The 25687-nt window shown below is 39.2% G+C and overlaps 1 protein-coding gene across 1 annotated transcript in view; it reads right to left on the bottom strand.

Moving 5' to 3' along the window:
* Positions 1 to 25687, bottom strand: part of ADAMTSL3 (ADAMTS like 3) — a 331832-nt gene that overhangs the window by 160752 nt on the left and 145393 nt on the right. The window lies entirely within an intron of this gene.

The following is a 25687-nucleotide window of genomic DNA, read 5'->3' as shown; positions in this document are numbered from 1 at the left end:
TGCTTTACCCTACCCTGAAGGTAGAGTTGAGTAGTAGTAACCAAGACAACAAGGCTCACAAAGCCTAATCCATTTACTATCTAGTCCTACACAGCACAAAGTTTGACGACCCTGGCCTAGATCATTACCTTGGGGCAATCCTAGTCTTCAGAGATGTTTTTTGCTTTCATGCTGTTACACATTCTGAAATTAACTTTCATGGCTTCATAATAACCTAGGCTCATATATAAAATTTACCCCAGTAGTCCCCGATTTAAACATTAAGCCTGTTACTAAATGGAATTAGCATATTATCAATAATATGAATTACTTTCAAGCAGATGTTGTTTTTGTTTGTTTAACTTAGGGAGAACAAATTTCTTGGATAAATTCTGGGGCAAAATTGTTGGATCAAAGGATGTTACTACGTTTGCTGACTTGTTTATAAGTTTTTATTAGATAAAAATATCTGCTTATTATTGAAAATTTAAAAATGCAAATAAGCAAGAAGATAAAATAAAACTATTTCTAATCCTGCTGCCCAGAGATCACTTCTAAAACTCAGATAAATATTCTTTCCAAATTTTCTGTTTGTTTATTCCTAACATGCATACATGCAAAATACATGCATACATGCAAAATACACACATGCATGCATACACGCAAAAAACACAAAACAATGGACAGCATTTAAATGTCCACCATTATAGGAGAGATTAAACAAACAATGGTATTTCTGTACTAAGGAATACTCTACGCCTGATAAAAGTAATGATAAGAAGCTATAGGGCTTGATGTAGAAAGCAAGCCAACATACATACTGATGAATAAAAAAGAAAGTTAAAAAGCAATATATATGGGCAATGATTTCTTGGATATGACACCAAAAAGCACAGGCAATACATGAAAAAATAAATAAACTAGACTACATCACAATTAAACTTTTGTGCATCATAAGATACTATCAATGGAGTAAAAAAGCAACCCATGGAACGGGAGAAAATGTTTACAAATCACATATCAGATAAAGGGTTAGTATCCAGAACATATAAAGAACCTGTACTCAACAACAACAACAAACAAACAACCCAAAGTAGAAATGAGCAAAGGACTTGAACAGACATTTCTCTCAACAGAATATACAAATGGTCAATACATCCATAAAAACATGCTCAACATCACTAGTCTTTAGGGAAATGCAAATCGAAACCATAATGAGATCTCACTTCACATCTATTAGGATGGCCAACATCAAAAAAAAAAAAAAAAAAAAAAAAAACCAGAAAATAATACTCAGGATGAGGAGAAATTGGAACTATAGTTCTATATTTTTTGTTTTGGATAGTGACAATGCACTGATGAGTTACTTTTCGAATACAATATTCAAAAGCTAAAAACATTTTTTATAAAAGAAGGTAGAAAATGAAAAAAAAAAAAAAAAAAAAAAAGGACCAGGGCCCAAAAGTTTTACTGGGTGAGTTTTGCAAAATCTTAAGTAACAGGTAAGCACATGAAAAGATTGAAAGGTTCTCAGAAATGTACAACTAAAATAACTCAGATACCCAAACCAAACACAGAGAGCACAAAAATAAACAGATAAACCTCATATAATTATGACTATGAATATATAAAAATAATAAATAAAACAAAGCAAATTAATTCCAGAATTCTATCATAAGAATTATACATCATGAGTTAACAGAATATATTCTAAAAATGAATTACTGACAACATAAAACTTGTTAATGTAGCTGGTTGTATTAACAGATCAAAGAAGGTAAACATTATCATCATTTAAATTAATATAAAAAGGTGTCTGATAATACAGTATACATTATAATAAGATTCCTATTAAAGCCAAGGATAGAAAGAAACAGCCTCAATTTGATAAAGAATCAGAAGCCATGAGCAGATTTCATGGTGAAACATTAGAATTACTTCCATCATAGTAACAAAGCAAGGATTATCATCACCATCTTTTCCATACTCTTCTGGAGATCCTTATCTTATTCAATGTAATTAGAAAATAAATAACTTATAGGAATATATGTTAGAAAAATTTTTAAATACCATTATTTGTAAATTGTCAAGTAAAACTTCAAGAAGAAAAAATCTATTACAGGCCAATATCCCTGATGAATATAGATGCAAAAATTCTCAATAAAATACTAGCAAACCAAATTCAATAGCACATTGAAATGATCATTCACCACAATCAAGTAGGATTTATTTCCTGGGACTCAAGAATGGTTCAACATATATATTTATATATGTGATACATTAATAGAATGAAAGAAAGAATCCTATGATTATCTCAATAAAAACAGAAAAAGCATTTGACAAACTTCAATATCCACTCATGATAAAAACTTTTAGCAAATTAGGCATAGAACAAACATATCTCAACATATTAAAGGCAATATATGACAGGCTCACAGCCGGCATCATACTCAATGGTGAAAGGTTGAAAGCTTTTCCTCTAAGATCAGGAACAAAAAAGACGCCCATTCTCACCACTCCTATGCAACACAGTCCTGGAAGTCCTATCTAGAGCAATAAGGCAAGAAAAAGAAATAAAAGGTATCAGAATTGGAAAGGAAGAAGTATAATTGTCTCTATTTGCAAATGACATGATTTTTTATAAAGTTGACCCTTGCACAATGCAGAGGTTAGTGGCAAAAACCACTCAAGCCATCAAAAATCTGCACATAACTTCCCTCAAAACTTAACTGCTAATAGCCTAATATTGACCAGAAGCCTTACCGATAACATACAGTTGATGAAGAGATATTTTGTATGTTATATGTATAATACACTGTATTCTTACAATAAAATAAGCTAAAGAAAAGAAAATGTTTTCAAGAAAGTCATAGGGAAGAGGAAATACATTTACAGTGCTGGACTGTATTTATCACAAATAAAAATCTACATATAAGTAGACCATGCAGTTCAAACCCATCGTTGTTCAAGGGTCAACTGTATAGAAAATCCTAAAGGCTTAACATAAAATTAACATACAAAAATCAGCAGCATTTCTATACACTAACAATAAATCTTCTGGAAAAAAAGTAAAGAAATTGATCCCATTTACAAGAGCATCAAAAACAACATTTAGGGATAAATTTAACTAAGGTTTGAAGGATCTCTACTCTGAAAACTGCAAGACAGTGATGAAGGAAATTGAAGAAGTTACATATAAATATAAAGGTATCTTATGTTCATGGACTGGAAGAATTAATATTGTTAAAATGTCAGTACTACCAAAGGCCATCTATAGATTTGATGCAATCCCTATTCAGATTTTAATAGCATTTTTTACAGAAGTAGAAAAATACCCTTAAAATTTACATGGAATCACAAAAGACCCCAAATAGCCAAAGAAATCCTGAGAAGGAAGAACAAAGCAGGAGGCATCAAACTTCTTGTTTTGAAGCTATACTTAAAAAGCTACAGTTTCTAAAACAGTGTGGAATGTTGGGGCACATGGATGGCACAGTGGGTTGAGTGTCAAACTAGTGGTTTCAACTCAGGTCGTGACCTCAGGGTTGTGAGATCTAGCCCCCCCCCTTCCCATTGGGCTCTGTGCTCAGTACTGAGTCTGCTCAAGACTCTGTTTCCTGGGGCACCTGGGTGGCTCAGTTGGTTAAGCGTCTACCTTCAGCTCAGGTCATGATCCCAGGGTCCTGGGATCAAGTCCCACATGGGGCTCCCTGCTCTGCAGGGAGCCTGCTTCTCCCTCCCTCTCTGCCTGTCACTCTGCCTACTTGTGCTCTCTCTGTGTCAAATAAATAAATAAAAGACTCTTTCCCTCTGCCCCTCCCCTCCATGCGCTCTTGCTCTTGCTCTCAAATAAATAAATAAATATTATTTTAAAAAGTGTGGTGGTAGGTCATAACAACAACAAAATAGGCCAATGGAAAAGTATCAAGAGCCCAGAAATAAACCCAAGCACATACAGTCAACTAACGTTTGACAAGGGAGGCAAGAATACTCAACAGAGAAAAGACAGTCTTTTCAATAAATATGCTGGAATAATAGTTTTTTTCAAATGTAAAAGAATGAAATTGGACCCATATCTTACACCACTCACAAAAATTAACTTGAAATAGATTAAAGACTTGAATGTAAGATATGAAACCATGTAACTCCTAGAAGAAAACAGGAATACATGCTCCTTGACATGGGTCTCGGTAATGATTTTTTTGATGTAACACCTAAAGCACAAGCAACAAAATAAAATATCAACAAATAGGACTACATCAAACTAAAAAGCTTTTGCACAGCAAAAGAAACCATCAACAAAGTGAAAAGACAACCTATGGAATGGAAAAAAGTATATGCAAACCATATATCTGATAAGGGGTTAATATCCAAAATTTATAACAAACTCATACTACTCAATAGCAAAACAAACAAAGGAAAACCCCAATTTATTTTATTATTATTATTTTTAAAGATTTTATTTATTTGACAGAGATAGAAACAGCCAGTGAGAGAGGGAACACAAGCAGGGGGAGTGGGAGAGGAAGAAGTAGGCTCATAGCGGAAGAGCCTGATGTGGGGCTCGATCCCATAACGCCGGGATCACGCCCTGAGCCGAAGGCAGACGCTTAACCGCTGTGCCACCCAGGTGCCCCTATTTTATTATTTTTTAATGCTTTTTTATTATATTATGTTATTCACCATACAGTACATCCCTGGTTTTTCATGTAAAGTTCGATGATTCATTAGTTGCGTATAACACCCAGTGCACCATGCAATACGTGTCCTCCTTACTACCCATTACCAGTCTATCACATTTCCCCACCCCCTCCCCTCTGAAGCCCTCAGTTTGTTTCTCATAGTCCATAGAAAACCCCAATTTAAAATGGGCAAAGAAGAACCTGAGCAGTCATATCTCCAAAGAAGATATACCAAAGGCCAATAGTATGTGAAAAGATTCACAACATTACTAGCCATTAGGGAAATGCAAATTAAAACTACAATGAGATATCACCTCATGCATGTTAGAATGGCCATAATCAAAAAGACAAAAGATAACAAATGCTGGGATGGATTACGATAAAAGGAAACTTTTATGCACTGTTGGTGGGATTATAAATTGGAACACCCACTGTGGGAAACAGTATGGAGTATCCTCAAAAAACTAGAGCAGTTATATGATCTAGCAATTCCACTTCAGGGAATATATCCAAAGGAAATGAAAACACTAACTCAAAAAGATATCTGAACCTGCATGTTCTCTGGCATATTTACAATAGCCAAGACATTGAAACAACCTAAGAGTCCATCAATGGATGAAAAGATATAAGTTGTGGTATATATGTATACAATGGAATATTACTCAGCCATTAAAAAATGAGGAAATCTTATCATTTGCAAGAACATACATGGGCCTCAAAGGCATTACGCTAAGTAAAATAAGTCAGATGGAGAAAAACAAATACTGTATGATTTCACTTATATGTGGAATATAAAAACCAAACAAAACAAGAACAAACTCATAGAAAAACAAATCAGACTGGTGGTTACCAGAGGCAGAGGGTGGGGGGAGGAGGAATTGGAAGAAAGTGATCAAAAGGTACAAACTTCCAGTTATAAGATAAAAAAGACTAAGGATATAATGTACAATAGGATGACTATAGCTAACAGTGATGTATAATATATAGGAGAAATTTTCTCATCACAAGGAGGACTTTTTTTCCTTACTCCTTTTCTTCTTTCTTTTTATTGTATCTATATGAGAAGATGGATGTTAGCTGAACATACTATGGTGCTCATTTCACAATATATTAAGTCAAACCATCATGCTGTATTCCTTAAACCTATACAGTGATGTTTGACACTTATTTTTCAATAAAACAGGGGGAAAAAACCTATAACCTCCAAGAAAGTTCAGAAAGTATCCTGATATTTAAAAAACTGCTTTCCTGTATTTTAATTAATAATTAATTGTATATTTGTATAATATTTAATTGTATATTTTAACTATCTTTTATAGCTATATATTATACTTATATAAATGTTAATATATTAATATACAATATTTTACATATATATATATTCCAATATTTATTCTTAGTGTGTCTCCTGAAAAGCCAATAAATATTAACCAACTCAATAACAACGAACATCCTTGTATTCATGTGGTGTCTCCAAATACCATTTCTCACTAAAAAGAACCAGGGCTTCTTTAAAAGTGGTTCAATCCAGGTCTGGGTCAGAAAATGAACTAGATAATCCTAGATTTTTGTTATGGAATAATAAAAGTAAGGGAGCTCCCAAAGACATGAGTCATGTGAACTGAACTAAAGTTATGTGAAAGGACTTCAGAGTCAACATAAAAGGTATCCAACTGGGCAAAAATATGACAATTTGAACATTAATAAGAATAATAACTGCAATGAAGTGAATCACATGAAATGTGTTTAAATCCTCAAGTCCTTAATCACACTAGAAAAAAATCATTGGTCACATTCTGAGGATGCTAAAAATCAGCTCATTGTTTTGAAAATTGATTAATAAAGACAAAAAAATAATGCATTTACCATGCCTTTCTACACAAATTATACTTCAGGGGAACCAAATAGTTGATGAGGTGAAGTTTTTCTTTATAGAAGTATCCAAGCTGACAAATGAAGGACTGATATATTGTCATCATTTAAACATTCATTATCCATAGCTATAGCATCACAGTAAGACAGAAAACCATACATTATGTGCCTCTTAATATGATGCAATAGGGGAAGTATATAACACCAACTTTAAAGTATTCTTATCAAAACAAACACATCTTAATATGATCAAGCCTTTATATCTAACAACCTACTCACAGGAAATGTAGGGTACAAAGGCACATACTAAACCACATCATGGAGAAAAATATAGATTATGGGAAAACCTGTAAAACAAATGAGCAGTTTCCTTAAAAAATAAATATCAAGGGGAAAAAAGACATACTTATAATTAAAAACAAATTAACAAATATAATTAAGGATAAAAAGAGAGGAGGACGTACTTATAATTTAAAAAAAAAGAATTAAGAGCCATAACATACAAATGCAACGTACAGATCTTATTTAGAGACTAATTTGAATAAGCAAGCAAAAATGATGGAGTAAGGAACTCTGGAAACCACTCCTTCATGAAAACAACTAGAAAAAATGGTCAGAATCAACATTTTCAAAATTCTGGAAATTAACTAAGGCTTGCAGGATTCTGGGCAGAATTTATTCAAGAAAAACACTCCGTAAGAACAACAAATTTTATGGCATTTTAAATTGCCTAGTCCCATAATCCCCCATTCTCAGCCTCCACTGTAACCTTGAAAACCAACATCCCATAGTCATTGTGCAAATCAGCAGCCTGGAAGATGCTGCAGGAACAGATTATGGTTGGAGCTCCTTCAAAGCTCCAAGTCTCGACTGTCATTATTTGACCTGAACGATGGTTCCTTGGAAGACCTCACTCACAAAGCTGTCTTTATTTTACCTACCTAGGAGCTTGCCCAGTACAAACAAGCTTTTCCCGAGGGGCATTCATCCAAAACAATCAGAGGCAATTGTTTAACATTGAGGCTGCCCAAGGTGGTAGATAACAGTTGAAAAAAACAACAAGCTATCCAAAAAGCTTAAAAGGAAAAGCTGGGGAATAGAGACGTCCACAGGGGGCTTTGAAAAGCTCCAACATACTCCTGGGAATCTAGAAGGCCACACATATGTGGAAGACTGTGCATGCTCAGGGCTGTGTGCATACTCAGAAAAGACCTGAGAAAGAACTAAATTGTCACCTCTGGCTGACCTTGAGACTCTGCAACAAGCAGGAAGTGAAGGCTATATTAGAGTTGTCAACTTCTTGGTTGAGTGTTGAACTGTGCCTTAACATACACACAGAGCCTCTTAGCAAAGACTTGTTTTTAGACTTTTAAGTCTCTATCCAATCATTAGCTGACCACTAAAACAACTGAGCAGAGACTTCACTAGCTACATGTGACAAAGAATACAGACTTTACAAAATGTGGTTTAGAAAATTACTTAACACACAGGAGCAACAAACAATAACAAACTCTGGTGGGGGGGGGAGAATTTGATTTCCAGATATGCAACATTATATTTACAATGTCCAATTTTCAACAAACAGTTACAAGACCTACAAAAGAACAAGAAAGTATGGCCCATACACAGGAAAAACAAAAGCAACCAATAGAAACGGTCTCTGAGGAAGCCCAGACTTGGAATTTTAGACAAAAGCTTTAAATAAACTATATTAAATACGCTCAAAGAACTAAAGGAAACCACATTGAACAAATAAACTATAAGATATTACTTATGAGATTATCTGAGAAAAATGAACACAGACTGAACATTTGATGACATTAAGGGACTACTGTTAATTTTTAGATCTAATAATGGCTTTGCAATTATGTTTTTATTTTTTTATTTTTTATTTTTTTTAAAGATTTTATTTATTTATTTGACAGAGATAGAGACAGCCAGCGAGAGAGGGAACATAAGCAGGGGTAGTGGGAGAGGAAGAAGCAGGCTCCCAGCGGAGGAGCCTGATGTGGGGCTCGATCCCAGAACACTGGGATCACGCCCTGAGCTGAAGGCAGATGCTTAACGACTGAGCCACCCAGGCGCCCCAATGCAATTATGTTTTTAAAAAGAGTCTTAATTTCCGAAATAAAGGTCTAAGATTTAAACTTATACTCTAGATAAATATATACAAAAATAAAACAGGAATTGTGTATGATTGCCACACAAAGTTTAACTTCAAGGCAAAAATACATTAAATAAAGGAAGTTCACTTCATAATAATCTAGGGAATAATTCAGCTATCATGACCTTCATATATGCTTCATATAAATGGTACTAAAATATGTGAAGCAAAATCTATAAGAAGGAAAGGAAAAATGGGAGAAAATGCCTATTAATAATAAGACAATAATACACATCTTTCAAAACTTGATGGATATAATATATGAGAAGGTATTTCATAGAAAATTAATTAAAAATAACTCATAAACATAAGAAAATTCTCAGATTTATGGAAAATTAATATAATAAAAATACACTTAAAAGTTTTAATGCAACCTTTTAGCAAATTACAAAGACTGACAACACCCTACATTGGAAAAACTGCAGAAAACAGTTGCTAAAACTACGAGTGGGAGTGTAATCAGCAGCATGTTTGTGAAAGGCAATTTGGCAATATCAACCAAAAATTTTAATATGCATCCCATTTGATTCTTGAACCACCTTCTCCAGAACTTTTCCTGCAGAAGAAAATCTTACAATTGTGCAAAGATAGATGTTTAACATACTTTACAATACATACATAAATTCAGAACTCTTTACAATGTTCACTGCAGCATTTTTGAAATAATAATGGACATTGGAAGCCACATAAACATTAATGAATGGAGGGTTTGTTAAATAAAAGTTGACATATTCACCAGAAAGACTGAGACAGTCTATGTATACCAACATAGAACTAGGTCTACAATACAGTGTGAAGTGACAAAGACTATTTAGGATGGTAAATACAGCATGTATGTCTGTAGACACACACACCGTCATCTCACTAGTGCATCTCTGAGGTTTAGGAATATGAATGATTTTTGTGTTGTTCCTTATGAATTTTCTGTGTTTTCCAAATTTTATATAATAAAAATGTATTGACTTTATTCTACAATGTTATTTTTAAAAATTTATTTAAAAATTGCTCAGTTAATTGTCCAGTGGCTTCGGATTTTAAGATGGCATTTATAACATTAGAGGGTGACAAGGATCTCCAAGTAAAGTCAGATTGACTACAATTCTTAATAAGCTGAGGCTGGCCAACACGTTAAGGACAACAACCAAAACTATGCACTTCATTGGTATTATTTAAGGTAGAAGAGTCAAAAATATTATATTGATGAATGACACAGAGTGCAGACAACTTTTGACTTTTTATTTGCTTCTGACTTCTCTGTCAAGAAATACTTGTATTTAAAAGTAATAAAAATTTATCAAATCACTATGTTGTACACCTAAAACTAATATAACACTGTGTGTCAACTACACTAAATTAAAAAATAATAATAATACCAAAGTAGCACATTATAATTATCTGAAAATTTTCTTCCAAAACCTTGCTCAGAACTAATGAAATTCTGGTGATGACTATTGTTAACACCACTGTATGATACATTTAAAAGTGGCTAAGAGAATAGCTTCTAAAAATTCTCTTGGTATAATTCACTAGCTATTCCTTATTTTTAAAAAACCTCCCTGTAAATAAAATAAAACAAATATTTGTAATGTGATTTTAAAATGCCAATAATGGGCACCTGGGTGGCTCAGTCAGTTAAGCATCTGACTCTTGATCTCAGCCCAGGTCTCAATCTTGGGGTTGTGAGTTCAAGCCCTGTGTTGGGCTTCACACTGGGTGTGGAGCCTACTTAGAAAAGAATGCCAGTAATATGATTAATACACTTTATGCTTAAATATTAAAAATGCTGCTGCTTGAATAGAGAGATGACAGGATGTTAATTACCACCGTTTGATTTAGGATCTTTAGGGAGACTGGCCAAGTAACCGGGCAAGAAAAAAAATAGTCTAAGCATTAGAAATCAGGAGGAAATTAATATGTGCATACCTCATTTTACTGCACTTTGTAGATATGTTTTACTTTTTTTTTTTAAAACAAATTCAAAGTCTGTGGCAACCCTGTATCCAGCAAGTCTACTGGCGCCATTTGACCAACAGCATTTGCTCACTTTATATCTAGTGTGTCACATTTGGTAATTCTTACAATATTTCAAACTTTTTCATTACTTTTATATTTGTTTTGGTGATCTGTGATCAGTGATTATGACTCATTAAAGGCTCAGATAATAGCATTTTTTAGCAGTAAAGTATTTTTAATTAAGGTATAAACTTCAAGATAGAATGCCATTGCTCACTTCATAGACTACAGTGTAGTGTAAACATAACTTTGATACGCACTGAGAAACCAAAAATTCATTTGACTCACTTTATTGTGATCCTCACTTTATTGCAGTGATCTGGAGCTGAACCTCCAATATCTCCTAGGTGTGTCTATGTCCAAAAGTTAGTAGCTTTCAGAAATACCAACCATAATCAGAAAACATAATGGATGAAAATATCCCATTTGCAACGGCAAGAGAAAAAGATAGAATACCTCTGAATAAACTTTTTAAGAATGAGCATGACCTACAAAAAGAAAATGTTAAATCCCTCTCTGACATAAAAATGGCTTGAGAAAATGAAAAGGAAAAGATTAATTCATTTGACATAAAAATTAAACATCAAATTGTCAAAGACAGAAAAAAGTACAAAAAAACTAAACATAAAATTGTCAAAGAAAAAAGTACAATTATAGACAGTTTCCTTAATATACAAAGAGTGCTTACAAGTGAATAAGAAAAAAAGACATAAATTAACAAGAAAATTGGCCAAAGGCTTGAAAAGTAGTTCAAAGGAAAAAGAATTAAAATGACAAGAATCTTATGAAAAGATGCCCAACTCACTGGTAATCACAGAAATGCAGGTTGAAAACAAGATACATTTAATTTATCCTATTAGTAAAAATGAAATGCTCTTACAAGTTTTAATTTGTGAAGATGGCAATAAATCTTATTGGAGGAAAAATTAGCAGTATCTTTGAAAAATAAAAATATATAATCAAAGATAAACTTGTGTAGATTGAACAAGCACAGCAAAACTAAGAAAACACTCTAAATGTTCATTAATATGGGTCTGGTTAAATAAATCATGGCATGTTTTTCTAGGTTAACATTTTAAGAAGCTATGGGGCGCCTGGGTGGCACAGCGGTTAAGCGCCTGCCTTCCGCTCAGGGCATGATCCTGGCGTTCTGGGATCGAGCCCCACATCAGGCTCCTCCGCTATGCGCCTGCTTCTTCCTCTCCCACTCCCCCTGCTTGTGTTCCCTCTCTCGCTGGCTGTCTCTATCTCTGTCAAATAAATAAATAAAATCTTTAAAAAAAAAAAAACATTTTAAGAAGCTACAGTAGACTTTTGAGAACGAACAGGCCAACAAGCTCAGTGATAAAATTAAGTTGTAACAAGAATTATATGTAATTATCAATTGTGTACAGCCCTCAAATGCATAAATGTTTGGAAGGTTTGTGTTATATTAAGCACAGACACTACACACCAAGCTTGTAAAGATTCTGAAAGAGTGCTAAACCCAAGTGATGTGCCCAACGAGGTTTTCATCAGCTCAGAAAAGCATTCCAATGTACATGCATTTTCAAAACACATTTTTATTATGTATATAACATGCTACGTGTTTACTGCAGAAAATTTAGAATATCCAGGCAAAGAAAATAAGCAAGTCATGAATGAATCACAATGCCAATATGTTATCATATTAGTGTGTTTTGTTCTTTGGGTGGGGGAAATGGTTGAGTATGTACAATATATATTAATAATTTATTATGGTAAAATTAAGGAATTTTTTTTGTAAAAATACAAAAAGGGACAGAAGGATAGAAAGTAGAAGGTTAAAGTTATCCCCTATGACCTCACAAACTTCAAACCAATGCCATTCTTTAGAGGTATAATTATTAGTAGTTGCTTGTATTAGAGCTATTTGCTGTGTGTGTGTCTGTGTGTGTGTTTCAAACCACCACCCACTGACAGTTACAAACGCGAGTGACACTCTGAGACCAGAACCCCTGGCATTTGATTTTTGCCAGAATGCTCAAATCTGGGACCGAATGTTCTTCTGTGTAGAAGACAACGAATCCCCAGTTGTCCACAGTATTAAGCTTGGAGAGAAATGCACATTGTAGGGCAGCTGGGCAAGGTTTGGAAAGAGGTGGCGGGGGCAACCTGTAAGAAACCACTGTTAAGGATTTAATGTCCTCAGCATTATGGGAAAATAAATCTATACTATAAAGCGTTAAATGTCTTTTCCTAAAGTGCAATCCCCTCCCATTTCTGTAACTCTCCCATACAGTTTGATAACATCTGTACAAGTCTCGGTGATACTTTTATAGGGCATTACCTCCCAGAAGCACCTGGAGAACTGGTTATAACACAGATTCCTGCCCCACCCATAGAAATCCTGACCCAGAAGTTTGGGGTGGAACCCAAGAACCTGCCTATCCAGCAGCCTCCCAGGAGGAGCTGACCCTTGGCGCTTATGAGCCCTGTTTTGCATAGCACTGATTCTGGGCGGGCGTAGAGAGGGAAATCTCCCAGTCATAATGCCAGTAAGGGAGGACTGTTCCATAGTCACAAATCCGTCAGCATTTCTTCACCGTCCTGCAGGGAATGGCAGGGCTCTGACTCTGACCAGAAATGAAGGGAGAGCAGTAGTAAGAGAGGATTTTCACGAGGGAAGGGCAGAAGCAGTAAAAATTGTTCATGGGTTTTGTAAAAGCAGTTTCAATTAAGTAGTGGGCACAGAAGGCTGTGGTTTGAAAAATAAAATGATGATGAAGGAGTAGAGAGACAGGAAATACAAACAGTTTTTCCAAACTCTGTTGGTAAAGGTAGGGGAAAGATTAGGGCACCAGCTATAGATGTGGAGAATTTAAAATACTTGCATTTTTATACATAATTCACACACAAGTCTTAAAATTATACTTGCTTGATATCACTCATCATCAGGGAAGTGCAAATTAAAACCACAGTGAGATACCACACACCTGTCAGAATGGCTAAAATCAATAACAGGAAATAACAAGGGTTATGAGGACATGGAGAAATGGGAACCCTCATGCGCTGTGGGTGGGAATGCAAACTGGTGCAGCCACTGCGGAAAACAGTATGGAGGTTCCTCGAAAAATGAACAGTAGAACTGTCATATGATCCAGTCATTCCACTACTGGTTATTTATGCAAAGAAAATGAAAATACTAATTGAAAAAATATATACACCCCTAGGTTTATTGCCGCTTTATTTAGAATAGCCAAGGTATGGAAGCAACCTAAGCGTCCAGTGACTGATGGAAGGATAAAGAAGATGTGATATATACATAAATATCACACACTCGCACACACATACACACACACACAGAGGAATATTATTTCACCATGAAAAAGAATAAAATCTTGCCATTTGCAATGACATGGATAGAGCTAGAGAGGATTATGCTAAGTAAAATAAGCCAGAGAAAGACAAATACCATATGATCTCACTCACATGTGGAATTTAAGAAACAAATGAACAAACAAAGAAAAAAAAAAGAGACTAAGACAAGCAACCAACTCAGACTCTAAAATACAGAGAACACACTGGTGGTCGCCAGAGGGGAGGTGGGTGGGGGATGGGTGAAGAGGTGAACGGGATCAAGAGTACACTAATTGTGATGAGCCCTGAGAAATGTATCGACTTGTTGAGTCAGTATATCGTTATCGTACACCTGTATCTAATACAGCACTGTATGTTAATTACACTTGGATAAAAGAAGTATACTTGTATTTAAGATGGAAGAAATCTGGGATCTCTTTTAACCCTGATGGGAAAGGAAGAGAGGGAGAGATGGCGAAGAGAGAAGGGATGATGGGTGGTGTGGGATCTCTGAGGAAGCAGAGGGGCTGGAGTCCAGGACACAGATGCGGAGATTAATTAGCCTTGGAAAGGAAGAGAGACACTCGTGCCTCTGTAACAGGAGGGAGCAAGGAATGGCTGCGAGCAGCTGCAGGGCGAGGTTTCTTCTGGTGGTTTCTGTTTTACTGAGATTTTTTTTCACAATCTTCCTTGGAGTCTAGCATAGAATCCATTTTTATAAATGGTCCATAGCTACTTAAAAAGACAGTATATTCTCCTCCTCCCCCTCCTACCGATCTTCCTACTTCTTATGTTCCATAAATGAGTGAAACCATATGATAATTGTCTTTCCCTGCTTGACTTATTTCGCAGGGAAGAAAGGGAAGAAGAAAAGGGGGGTAAACAGAAGGGAGAATGAACCATGAGAGACTCTGGACTCTGGGAAACAAACTGAGGGTTTCAGAGGGGAGGGGGGTGGGGGAATGGGATAGGCTGGTGATGGGTATTAAGGAGGGCATGAATTGCATGGAGCACTGGGTGTTATACGCAAGTAATGAATCATGGAACTTTACATCAAAAACTAGGGACATACTGTAGGGTGACTAACATAATAAAAAATATTATTATAAAAAAAGACAGTATATTCCCTCAAAATACAATGTTCAGTAATACCTGTTAATGTAACAATAATTATGCTATGCAGACACTATATGTAATTTTTACTGAGTTAAGTGTATCAAAGTTTCTCACAGTAGTTTTACTTCTTTCAATTTCTTCTTATACTTCTTTTTCTTACGTATTTTGATGTATTGGTATTTGCTTGCAAATTTTTAAGACTGAGTTTTCATCGTTGATGGATAAAAAATACTCATCTTTGTTTTTGGTGTTTTTCTTTTTGCCTGAAATTCTACTAAGCTCTGATATAAATACTACTATCGTGCTTTGTCTGTCTTGTCTATCACAATGGGCCATTTTTAAATCCCAGACAAACAGCCTCCTGGTCAATTCCTCTCCAGTCTGGAGCTACCCAGAGCTAGGGATCATGTTAGAGAGAGGAACCAGCTGCAAATATCGTGGGAGGAACCTGCTACTTGGGCTTCAGGACAGGCTAAGCACAGACCACTTAAAGTTTCCTGTCACAAGCTTGCAAGAGACCACCAATCAGATCTGATTCCGAGGCTGCTTTAAGATATACTTTCTAATGGTGTAGACTCCAATGGCTGAGAACACAGCACCTGGAAGCAAGGCTCCCTCTCTGTCCCATCCTACAATGCTGATGGCAACAGGTCCCTGTCTGGGAACACTCAGGTTTGGTGGTGGTGGTGGTGGGTATTGGTTCCAGCCAAACACTTTCAGTGTTTGAACCATTCCAAACCTTTTTAATTGAAATTTGGGGTAATAGATTTTTGACACTGCTACCTACTGGGCCATTTTGCAGGGACTTCTTCTTGTCACACGTTAAACGTCATCTGCATTATTGTTACGCTACAAACTACCTAGAAAGGCAATATGGATGGGTGGTTAAGATCACAGATGCTGGGGCCAAACGACCTGGCTTGGAATACCAGCCTAGCCACTTACAATTGCTGTGTGACCTTGGGTAATGTTCTTACCTTCTCCGAGCCTCAGTTACATCTGTTAAATGAGGATAATAAGTATACTTGTTTCAAGGGGGTTTTGAGAGAGTTCAAATGAGGTCATATATGCACAGGGCTTAGAAGGGAGCTTAACCACCAGTAGGGCTGGATTAGTGTAGGTTATTTAAACCTAGCTGAGCACCTGCTATGTCCCCAAGAATGATGCCAGGCAACTTGAGATAAATTATACCTCCTTTATTCTAATAAAAACCGTTTCCTACAAGTAAGAAAACTGGACTTTTTTCAGGTTTAAATGACCTTCCCAAGATCACAGAGTTCCAAGGCAGTAGAGCTGAGGCTAGAACCAAAAGCTACAGTCTTAACCTTAACTTCTACTGTGAGACTAGATCATAATTGTGTAAACCCAAACTCACTCATCAGAAGAATGTTTATTATAGACTTCCATTTTTATGGGTTTCACTTGTTTGATTTTGCAATCATTGGGCTGACCTAAGGATCCATTAAATTTGCTTCCACGGACTTCCCACCCACACATAAATGCTCAAATCCAGCTGTTCCATCATATTTTTTCTATGTCTCATTTCCTGCTGCAGATCACAGTTTTGCTAAGTAGCAAGATGTACAGGAAGTAAATCGTCCACACAATATTAACTAATCAATAAACATCAGTTTCAGCCCAGAAGAACTGTAATTTATATGATTGTTTATTTTCACTCTAACGTCCAACTAGAACTACACCAACCTAAACATATCCGTTCCATGGTATCACAAGAAAAGAAGCTTTACTCTCCCTTTGACAAGCTCATTCCCACTCTCCCATTCCTGGTTTTTGTTTTTCAATTTTTAAAATTCGGTCGGTTGGGGTTTTTTTTGCTGCATAAAACTTTGCGTCAAGCATTTTTCAATGTTACTTTCCTTGACCCTGCTTTTATTTTCCCTTTCTGTTCTTTAGGTAAAAAAACACACACACCCTCTCCGACCCACCCCCCTCCAATCTCCATTCCCAAGGAACAAAAGAGTGTTTTTAAAAAGGAAGGAAGGTATCTCAATAAATGTTAATGTGAATAACAATAACAACCTTAAGGAAACATTGGAAAGAATACTCATTTTCCTTAAAAGTGAGACAGTGGCTGTGAAAGCATTTTGTAAGCTGAGAAACAGAAGTGTTTGTGAATGTGCTCCTGTGCCCGTCCCGGCCTGGTGTCATTTACACTAGAAGAAGGCAGTCTGTGGGACACTGTGCAGAGCGGGGGGTGATGACTTGTCAAAGTCGGGTGCTCAGTTTTGATCAAGTTCACCTGTCACTCTGTGCACATAGGAGGGGACTGTGGGAGACGAGGGAAAGGAAAGTCAGCGTGTGGAGACACCAATCCCGCAGCTGGAGGGCTGTCCACGCTACCTTTGGTAGCCAGAGGTGAGACAAATGAGACACGCCAATGAGCAAAGACAGGGAAAGTCAAACTGAGAAACTGACAACCACTTCTTAAAAGCAGAGAAGGGACACGCCAGGGATTTGATCTGGTGAGAGCGACCAGCTGCAAGCTGAAGACTGATTTCCACCTACACTTGCCCTACTACGACATCCCACGGTCCTGCCCGAGCTAATTCCACACACCCTCATGGAAGTCTATTGTTGCTGAATCCACACCTGAGCGTCCTTGGCCGGCAGCTCTTGTGTCTGTGAGAAGCACCACTCCCAGCCTGGAGCTATGTTGTTTTACTGGCCTAAAATGCCTTTACCTCAAAAGAGCATGGTAACAGGCAGGCTGCCTAAGAACGTACGCTTCCCTGCTCATTTCCAGGACTGGCTTGGAGCAGCACGCCGGAGAGGGGCTTTGTTACACAAGCAGCAAGCAAGAACTTTGTCCAGATGTTCCCCAGCCCTGTAGTGTAACTTTCTTTTCTGCTCTGTATACTGCATCTCAGAAATCAAGAGCCTAGTGAGGATGAAATGTTCATTTGCCTTCTGACTCTATAGTAGGAAGTAAGTAGGGGCTCAGAATACATCACCCCAAATATGCCACTTTGGCATACTGATTACTTTGAATTAAAAGTACTTGAGAAATAGCAGGCGTAGCAAGGAGACTCTGTCCCTCCTTTGTCCACTTGAAAGCAGAAGATAAACCTCCCACCAGAAAGTCACCCTTCCCACACCAGGGTGGGTAGAAGGCATCTTTATCACCAGACGCAAGGAATTTAGAGCAGAGAAGACTTCATGAACAAACCTCGTTACTACTTCACCATTTACTACCCACAGCCCAAACCCCTTGTCTTGTCAATTCTTCACAAATTTGTCATTCCTTTGTTTAAAAGGTATAAAAGCTTCCTGCTTTGGCCACTTCTTTGAGTTTCACATCTTTGGGGGGCTCCCTTACGTACATATGTAATTCAGTTTCTTCTCTCCTATTAATCTGTCTTCTTACTGGGAGCTGCCAGCCAAGAACCTAGAAGGGTGGAGGGAAAACGATCTTTCCTCCACTACAGGGCCATCGGAGGCTGAAAAGCAGCGGTATTCACCAAAGGCACGTATCAGAGTCACCTGGAAAATCTGGGGACATATAATTGTCCAGATTTACCCTCACAAAATTCTAGGGTAGGGCATGAGGACTAGCACACAGAACAAGTTCTCCAGGTGCTGATGTGCATGCTGGATTCAGAACCACCGGGCCAGGCTCTGAGAGGACGAACGACGGGCAGGCGGGTTGAAGTAACCTTTGCTCCACTTCTGGTTCCATACTTTGCTACCTTTGTTCTGACCCCATCTCTCCAGGCCTTCCACGGAGACAGCTCAGGAGGATGATGGAGCACACAGACTCCGAAGTCAGATCAGCTCGAGCACCTACTTGCCGTGAGGCTTTGAACAAGGCGTTTCATGTCACTGAGCCCATTTGTCACTGTCCCGTTTGTCAAAGGGGAGGCTGTAATAATAGTACCTACTCTGTAGGGTTATGGTAAAGAGTAAATCACATCATATATAAAAGCACTCAGTGCAGTGCCTGGCACATATGCACAGAGCCTATGGAGGCCACTGTTATTCCCATCCTGGTAATTATTATTGTTAAGAATCCCTGAGCTCTCCTCTGGTTAGTGGTTGTCTGGTCTCCTGGGTGACTCCAGGTGTGAAAAGGCTTGGCTGCCAATAGGCTGCTTCTGCTTTTAGTTCACACGGACAACTGGTCTAAGTGGGCAGCTGGTCTAAGCGGGTTCTTCAGTCCTGTTCCAATCAAGTCAATACACCTTTACAGAGAACATACCAGGTGCCAGGTGTGGGGACAGGTGTGAAAGGCCCTTGAAGAGCTCACATGCTCAAGAGAGGGTCAGTGCACAAACAACCCCCCCCCCCACGCAGGTAGTGATGGAAGGATGTAAAAGGTACCCAAGCAGTGGTTCATGGGAGAGAAGAGGAGACTTCACACTGACTCACTTTTCTTGTGTATATAAAATTTCCTGGGCCCTTTAAGAATAGAGGTAAGCCACTTCTGTTGTGCCTTTTCATTAAAGCATTAGAAAAGGTCTTCATATAAGATCCTGGCCTTTTTCCTCTGACCTCCATTCAATCCCAAGATCTGTTTTTTTAAAAGAAGAAATAAATTACAGATATACTTAGTAGGCTTTCACAGCTAGAAAAGCTTGGAAATCATCCATGCTAACACTCTTAGCGTACAGATAAAAGAGCCAAGGCCCCTGTGATCCCGCCTAAGATCACAAACAGTGGCCAAGCTGAGGTTATTACCCCAGTGTCTGGCTTCCAGTGCAATTCTGTTGCACAACATTATTTAGTCCCAGTGAAACCATAATGGGAAGCAGAATCATCTCTAGCAAAGAGCCTGTATTCATTCGTTCAACATGTATTGAGCTCCTGTGACATGTTCTATAAAGGCCAAGCAGGAAGTAAACAGAAAAGAGAAGAGCCAACTCTAGACTGGTAGACTGGTCAGAGAAAGCCTCCTTGAGGAGGACACTTAAGCTCAAGGTGGAGAAAGAGGCAACCGTGTTAAGAGCTGAGGGAAGTGTATTCCAGGTCCAGGGATTGGTCAGTGCAAAGGCCCATGGGAAAAGGGCACTGGGCACTCTAGAATCTTCCAGATAGTAAGACTGGAGGCTAGGGCATGAGGGGCAAAATGGCACACATGACGTAACATAGAGCCAGTCATGTAAGACTTTGAAGGTCATGGAAAGGGTATGGATATTAGCATAAGTATAACGGCAATTCATGAAGAGGTTTTAAGCTGGGGAATTCATGGTCAGTCTGGCTACTCTGTGAAAAACAGACTCCACGGCCCTCCTTCTCAATGGAGCCAGCACATCATCTTGCTCAAGTGTGAGCGAGCTAGGAAGAGCAGGAACACAGGGTCCTAGTTATTCAGTGTCAGGATCCTTCCTCTGTGCTGTGCTCTCTCTCGCTGAATTAAATGGAGGAAATATCTCATTAAAATTAACAAAGAAGGATGAATGGGGAGGCAGAGAGAGATGATGTTACAGTCTTCCCTGTTACGGAATGAGTTCAGTGTACGGGTTATTTTTGGAAGTGACAGTCAAAGGAAAAATGGCCTGTGTATGAAGAGAAAATGTCATAATAATAACCCTCCAGGCCCGGGATTCTATTTTTGTCGGGAGTACCGAGCAAGGGATGTTGTGTAAGAGGGTGTGGTTATCTTAAAAACGTCAAAGTCCAGTGAAACGCTGGGGTTCTGGGTCGGTCTCGGGCATCCCTGTATCAATAGCCTTAGCTGCCACCAGGTAAAAATGCACAAAGAGCCCAGAGCAGACCAGGTGAGCTTGTTTATTTATGTGCATGTGCACCCTTATGTGGACAAGACCAAAATGGTGGGTGCGCCTGGGTGGCTCCGTCGGTGAAGCATCCAACTCTTGATCTCAGCTCAGGTCTTGATCTCAGGGTCGTGAGTTCAAGCCCCACATTGGGCTCCATGTCCTATATATATATACAAAAGTTAAAAAAAAAAACAAACTTGCTCTGCTTACACAGTAGTAAGCAACAAACCTGAGAGATTATATATATATATATATATATATATATATAAATAAAAATAATGGACAAACCTGGAAACGCAACGGAGTCCCTAAGTGCCAAATCAAGACTCCAAGTAGATGTGCTTGCTTCTTTGTTGCTGTGTTTAGAGTTTTCTCTCTTTAAAACCCGAGCGGCCTCTACCACCCCGTTCCAACATCCAAAGCTATTTATGCCATTGTTGGTTCAGTCTCTCCCCCTTCTCCTACGGAACAGGAAATTTGTGTGTTGTATCTGGATTAACTTTGGATTTTTCTCATAGCACAAGTTTTGGCTCCGGGTGCTATGACCTTGAATCTGCCTGGCTGCTTGGGGGAAATGATAGCCCAGGGGCAGCCTTGAGCACTCTGTCCAGAGCCAGGCTGTGCCAACGGCGACTCACGGCCGTGGCCTGCCTCAGGGTGAGCCCCAAGGAAGGCAGGAGTGATTGCTTGGCAAGGTGAGGACGCAGGAGCTTCGTGCGTGGGCTCTGCCGGCCCGGTGATGCACACTTGGGGAGAGACATGGCTTGGTTTCCCACATTGCTTTCACACAAAGCATGATTATAGGGAAGTGCTTCCATATGGCCCATGGAAAATCCCGGCCAAGAACGGCTGCGGCGGGCCAGTTTCAGAGCAGTAACAGACATGAAGGGGCTGTAACGAAAATCCAGGACGAGAAGCAGCGTGTTTTCATGCAGCAGGGATCTGCTAACATTAGCCAGAGCCCAAGCACATACGTACGGGTCCTGGGGACCGGCCAGCAGCCCCACTCTCACCACGTCACCTCACCTGCCGGATGCTCCCGGCGCCCTTTCTTTGTAGAAATTAATCAAGAAGATTAGATTTTTCAGGGTTTTGACCTGGGATGTCTTGAACTGGCACAGGGACCTGAGACGCCCTCAAAAAAATCAGAATGGCAAATTTGGGCCTTATGGGTGCACACACATTCCCAGGAAAACAGAGGGAAAATGCATAACTTTCAACAGATTCTCAAAAGGATCTATAATCCAAAAAGTGAAAATCAACGTGTGAGAGAGACACACACACACAGAGAATCTGACCTACCTTCCAGGACCACGAAACTGCGAAGGGCAACCAGGCCCCTTCCAGCCAACACCCCACCCCGTCCGTCCCTTCCCATTTCGGGGCCTCCTCGGCATACTTCCCCAAAAAGACTGGTTTCCTCACCCAATTTCCCTTGGCTTCTCCCCTGGTTCAATTAGAATTATCTCGATTTCTAATCTCTGCTGGACCCTGACAAGATGACGTCTATTTCTGATGAGACTTCCAGGCTTTTTAAAGCCAACACTCTCTCTGGGCACATCCCACCACCCGAGGTGGCGATTTATGTTCTCCCTTCCATCTTCTCAACCAAAAGCCGACCTGAATTAACTCTTCACAGTCCTGGCTCTTCACGGTCTTCCCCGGAGCTGCGTCTGTCCCCTACCATTAGTTTCTCCTCCTATTCACTCTTCCTTGACACTTCTGACAAGGTTTGCCTCCACACCCATCAGCAGCTCTCTTAAAAACAAGACCCAGATTGACAAACTGTTGACTTGGACATCTGTTTACAAATATCCACATTGACACTGCATGTATGTAAAAGGTGTGACATCCTTTGGTACCCAAATGAGCCACATATCTAATAAAAACACTGCTAGCATTTCCTGGGCACTCTCTAGGTGCCAGACACTATTGGCAATGCTCAGCATGACTGATTTACTTATTAATCCTGACAACACCTCTACAAAGGCAGTACTATTACTGTTTCCAGTTTAACTGAGAAAACCAAAATACATATAGAAGTTAAAAAAAAAAAAAACTTGCTCTGCTTACACAGTAGTAAGCAACAAACCTGGGATTTCAACCCTAGCCCCAGAGTCCAATTTCTTAGCCACTTTCTTATATTGCCTTTCATAATTGGTTATGAGAGATGCTCCTTAACATCTCTAGTTCTCAGTCTCCTCATCTGTCAAGTGGGCTTGGCAACAGCAAAACTACAATGGAAGGGGGTTGGTGGAATTAAGTGATACCCTGTGCCTGAAGAGAACTCCAGGAATGGTGAAGCACTGTATCGATGTTAGGAATAACAGAAAGAGGCACAACACCCGGGGAGGACTTCCCTTCCTGCATAAACGGTACGGCATTCAGGAATGTCTTTTGCACTACTGTGTTTATCGTCTGGGCGGGGATAGGTGGGAATGTTTAATGGTGACTTTGCAACTGCAGAGATGAAAGCCATCCTCTAAGGATGATGAAGGATGGAGAGAGAGAGGAGCCTGGGTCCTTAAAGACATGGCAGAACAGTTTCCCAACCTTGACTGCCTCCTGCCGACTGTCCCGCATGTGTAGTTGAACTTTCCATGACGTGTAGTGGATGCATTCCTCACTGGGGCACCGGCGCCCAAGGCCAGCTCCTTCACGAAGGAACCTCTACGAATTCCTGGTTTCCAATCTCGGGTAGTGTTCTTGGCGATTCCTCTACCTTTTTCCTGTCTTTGATGAGTTTCTTCCCTTCCCTTCTTTGATGGGAACACTCTCAAGTCTCTGAGAGCCCTCACACTTACACAGCTGACTCTTACTCTTAATGAACAGTACAAAAAAAAAAAAGAAAAAAAAAGCCAATATGCTGGAACACTGCTAATTTCTCACCGTGTTCTCCACGGTGCCCGTACAGTCCTCCAGCTGCTGACACGGTGTGGGTGGGCAGCCTCCCTCTGTCCCGGGCAGATCTTTCCCTCTACCTAGCCTCACCTTCTGTTCACTCCTCAAGCCACTGTCATCGGGCTGTGGCTTCAGCCTGAAATTCATGGAGCACATTTTGGACTCTTATTGCAGTTGGTATCACAGCAGCAGTTCACAAGGCTGACCATTACCTCCTCTTCGGAATTATTCAGTCCTTTGGCGTCTATGACCCTGCTTTTGCTAAGTTCTGTGTTTACCTACTCTTTTCATTTCCTCTCATTCAGATTCCCTTAAATTTCTCTTCTGGATAAATGCCTTGACTTGGGGTGCTCCCCAGGATGCAATTCTTGGCCTCCTGATATATTCTACACACCCTCTTTGGATGGACCTACCTTAGTTTACCACCAATAAGGGGCTTTTGCCACCAGCCAACAATGGAGTGCCATATTTCAGATCAAGACTTTCAACCACAAACAAAATATAATCAACATCTGTTTGAAGGTGTCGGAAAGGCACCAAGATATTTAATACTTTTGGGGGCAATTTTCCCAAAAGAAGGAAAATCCAAGGAGGTGAGCCTTGATCTTTGGTACAGGACCCCCTTCAGGGACCCCTCACCCAAGGGAACGGCAAACATGTCCACTCTGCCGCTCAAGCCGGAATGCTGCCATCATCCTCACTTCTTGGCTCTTGCAGTCTTCGTTCCAAGATTCTATCCCCTAAAGACTCTCCAGTCTATTCCTTCCTCTACCTCTCCCACCATGCTCCCTAGACAGGGCCTCACGATTTCAAGCACCTTTCAGTATTCTATCCCATTTGGACTCCGTGCCTCCAGGCTCACCTCACAGGGAGTCCAGCCTCCACCTGCCACCAGAATTATTTTACTAAAACACAAATCTAACCATGTCGCTCCTCTGCTTGGACTTGCTCAAGTGACTCCACGTAACGTAACGTGTGCAGCACAATAATGGGGCCTCCATGATTGCCTCTGGAATGCCACCTGTCTCATCCTTCACCCTGTCCAGGGTGGAATAGGATTCAGGCCTGAACGACATATTAATAGCTCCTAAAGGATACCAGGGCTTCCCTTTAATGTCATACCATGAACTTTGTGCTTCCTCCACCTGGAAAACCCTCTGACCCCCCACCCCTCCCATGGTGCTCTCCCCGCTTGGAGAGAATAAGCAAAATCCCTATTTCATAAGTTACATCAAGATAAACTCAAATGAAAGAAGATGTTAAAGGAGGAAACTAAAACCATAAAAGTGCTGGCAGAAAACACACAGGAATCATTTTTTCCCTTTCAGGCAGGGGCTGCCAAGTACAACCTGAGGTCAAATTCAGCCTACTGCCTATTTGTGTAAATAAAGTCTGTTTGGTTTTGTTTTTTTAAATTTCTGTATGCCTTGTATTTTTCCCCTCCGTTACTACATTCCTTTGAGTTTAACTAACTTTTTATAAACCATTTGATTCCATTCTCATTTCTTTTCCTGTATATTTTGGATATATATTTATATATTTCTTTTAGATGTTTAAAATATTACTTATTTAAATACCATTCAGATCACAGTTAATCTCCTAAATTTATAATAAGTCTAGTGTTTTTTGTCAGAATTAAAATATGTATATATTTACTTTAAAAAAATAGAAAAAGGAAAGCTTCAAGACCAGAGTGTGCTGCTTTGTTACGAATATCTCAAGTGCATTCTAAGTACTGAAAAGCAAGCGTTTTTTCCCCAAAGGACAATGTCACTCAGACAGATGGACTGTAATTATAAAAGAAGGGTTTGAAACATAAAGGTGCTCGTGGCAATTAGCAAACAGAGGAAGTCCTGGCGAGGACACAGAGCGGTGAGCGGGTGCTTGGGGAGGAAGGCTCCAGGAGG

The sequence above is a fragment of the Ursus arctos genome, unplaced genomic scaffold (assembly GCF_023065955.2).
Source record: "Ursus arctos isolate Adak ecotype North America unplaced genomic scaffold, UrsArc2.0 scaffold_28, whole genome shotgun sequence".
NCBI classification, from domain to species: Eukaryota; Metazoa; Chordata; class Mammalia; order Carnivora; family Ursidae; genus Ursus; species Ursus arctos.
The sequence above is the reverse complement of the archived record's forward strand: the minus strand, read 5'-3'. Positions and strand labels throughout refer to the sequence as shown.